The following is a 3,684-nucleotide window of genomic DNA, read 5'->3' on the forward strand; positions in this document are numbered from 1 at the left end:
AAAAAAATGAAATTAAATATGCCAGTACCTCAGAAACATCCGCCTTTCCTCTAACCTTCCTAAAAGTAACCATTATCCTGGCATTTATGATAATAACTTATGGCTTTATCATGTTAGCATGCATTTTTAAACACAATGGCTTGTTTATGCCTGCTTTTAAAATTTATGTAAATAGTTACAAAGCATGATTTTCTTTCTCCCTTTGGCTCTTTTCATTCAACATTATGTTTGTAAAATTCATCCATGTTGTAGAATGTGTACTTCATTCATTCCCATTTTTGTATAGTATCTAATTTGTGCATAACTTTTCATGGTTCATTAATAGTTGGATTACTTCCAGTTTTTGTCTTTCCTTAAATAATGCTACTCTGAACATTTTTGTACATACTTCTTGATGTCTTTGTGATATTATTATTTACAAAACAAAAATACTGGAAAACACTTCAATGGCAACAGAGAATCACCTATTGCTGTTTAAGAAAATACTGGTATTTGCAGCAATAGGGTTGAATGCCATTAAGTCATACTATTTCCATAGAAATTTTCATAGAATAAAATTACAAACATTCCTAAATACCATAATGAAGACAAAATTAAACAAACAAAACTTGCTGATATGTCTATTGTAGAACCCTATTCAAGTCTCCTTATGGAGTGTGTGAGTGTGTGAGTGTGTGTGTGTGTGTGTGTGTGTGTGTGTGTGTATACCTTTCACCACAATCGTAGTGGGATCTGAGGAAAAAATGGAGGTTCAATGTGGCTTTTATAATCAAAATACATAAGATTACATTTTTTTTTGGTTACTCATGACCCTAGGATATTTTTCGCATTGAATTTTTAGAGACAGTGGAAGGGAAGGAGGAGTGGGGAGAAAGAGAGGAAGATAGTGGGGAGAGAGCGAGAGAGCGAGAGAGCGAGAGAGTTGAGGAGGATAGTGGGGGGAGAGAGAGAGAGATTGCCTCACACAAGAGCCTTGACTAGGGCAACCTGAAGCCCAGGTATGTGCCCCTTACTGGGAATCAAACCCAAGATCCTTCAGTCCTCTGGTGACACTCTAACCACTGAGTGAAACCAGCTAGAGTAAGATTACTTTTTAAGCTCTGAGATTGGACTTCCTCCTGTAGACAGGTAGCCAGGTCAGGTCTATAATTACCTTACATGGGACACAAGACTTACAATTGATCAGGAAGAAAGATGAAAGTTGACAAGTTAACTGGTCATGGCTGGCTATTCCATTCCTCCAATGTGAGATAATAGGCAGATGGTGCTATGTTTACTGTTTGTTTGTTTTTCTTTTTCTTAGTTCCTGGTTGTTTACCTACTTCCATCCAGTATCCAAAGACCCTTCGCTGTCAATGAGTTAGAGTTCCGTTATTTTTGTAGTCAACCAATCTGTATGTGATTTGATTATTCAAGCTAGTCTTTTATATGAAAAAATTATGCTATAATATTTAAAAGCTATGTTACCACTGGAAATTTTAAATACTTAAGCATCTAGAACTCAGATTCCTGTACTATGGGAAAAATAAGAAAGTACATAAAATAAATGCATTACTTTATGAATCATTATAAAGTGAACAGGCACCACATAAAGAAATGAAATATGCCCTAGCTGGTTTTGCTCAGTGGATAGAGCCTGAGGACCAAAGGGTCCTGGGTTCGATTCCAGTCAAGGGCACATACCTTGGTTGCAGGCTCCTTCTCAGGCCCAAAGGCTGGTCAGGGCTTGTGCAGGAGGCAACCAGTCGATGTGTTTCTCTGACAACGATGTTCCTCTCTGTCTTTCCCTCTCTCTTCCACTCTCCCTAAAAATCAATGGGAAAAATATTCTCGGGTGAGGATTTAAAAAAAATGAATTGAAATATGCAGATATGCAGTACCTCAGAAACATCCGCCTTTCCTCTAACCTTCCTAAAAGTAACCATTATCCTGGCATTTATGATAATAACTTATGGCTTTATCATGTTAGCATGCATTTTTAAACACACTGGCTTGTTTATGCCTGCTTTTAAAATTTATGTAAATAGTTACAAAGCATGATTTTCTTTCTCCCTTTGGCTCTTTTCATTCAACATTATGTTTGTAAAATTCATCCATGTTGTAGAATTTGTATTTCATTCATTCCCATTTTTGTATAGTATCTAATTTGTGCATAACTTTTCATGGTTCATTAATAGTTGGATTACTTCCAGTTTTTGTCTTTCCTTAAATAATGCTACTCTGAACATTTTTGTACATACTTCTTGATATCTTTGTGATATTATTATTTACAAAAGAAAAATACTGGAAAACACTTCAATGGCGACAGAGAATCACCTATTGTTGTTTAAGAAAATACTGGTATTAGCAGCAATAGGATTGAATACCATTAAGTCATACTATTTCCATAGAAATTTTCAAAGAAAAAATTGTTTTTATTGAGCTCCTACCATGAGCAAGCTACTGTACTAAGTATTTTACAAGTTATTTATTTACATGCTTTTTAAATTTACATGCTTTTAATACTAGCAACAATTACATAGTCTACACAAAATTATTATTTACATTTTACAGAAGAGAACATTGAAGCACAGAGAGATGTTCTGAAATGATCAGATTTAAGTATTTTAACTCTATGTTATAGAGCTAGGATTTGAATACTGGTCTGACTCCAAAACTCCACTCTTAACTACTCTGTAGCACTGCTTTCAAAACATGGGAACAATGTCAAGATGCTATGTAACAGTACATACACTGTGCGTGTGTTGGGTGGGGGAAGGGGTCAGGCGCTGGAATCAAAGGCTATGTAAATTATGTATGTTACCACCACAGTTCCTGTATTCCTGGTACCTGGTAATCCAACAAGTGCCTAGGGTTGAAAAAGAAAAAGAAAAACAAAAAAACCGGTAACACTGAAAATAAGTTTATCAAAGAGTTATTTTAGTGATTTAGTACTTATTGCTGGGTGGTGGAATCATTCTGGATTTTATTCTTAACATATCTCTGCATTTTCAAATTATCTATTATAAGCAATTATAACTTTCTGATTTTTACAAATTATGGTTGAAAAAAAATGACAATAAATATTAAAACCATTTGCTAAGAATCCTAATAATTTAACAGGAATGCTAGGATACTCAGACAATGGATCTGGCCACAATCAAAACTTACTAAGTTTCTCCATTTCTAATTGTGTAAGACCAATTCCTATGGCTTATTCCTTGCATCCATGGCTGGCAAAATTGCAAACTGGTATCATCTTTTGGAAATTAATTGGCAATATGTACCTTTAAAATATCTAACTTATTTTAAAAGGCTTATGCCCTTTACCCCAGTCCTGTATTCAACAATTATTTTGAGGAGTAATCTAAAAAAAAAAACAACATACAGGAAGTTTATTGTCGAAGCTTATGTTCAATAAAGCAAGTTGGTGAGATTAAAGGAAGAACGGTTATAATTCAGTTATTCAAAGGAATATTATTTCATCATTTATAACGAAACAAAATAGAAAAATACTCATGTTAGGTTAAATGAAGAATACAACATTGTATATATCTATGTTGGAATTACTACATTACTTTTTTTAAAGGATCTTCTTTTTTATTTATTTTTTAATATATTTTATTGATTTTTTTTTTTTTTTACAGAGAGGAAGGGAGAGGAATAGAGAGCTAGAAACATCATTGAGAGAGAAACACAGATCAG

This window comes from Myotis davidii, unplaced genomic scaffold (genome assembly GCF_000327345.1).
Source record: "Myotis davidii unplaced genomic scaffold, ASM32734v1 scaffold3069, whole genome shotgun sequence".
Classification (NCBI taxonomy): domain Eukaryota; kingdom Metazoa; phylum Chordata; class Mammalia; order Chiroptera; family Vespertilionidae; genus Myotis; species Myotis davidii.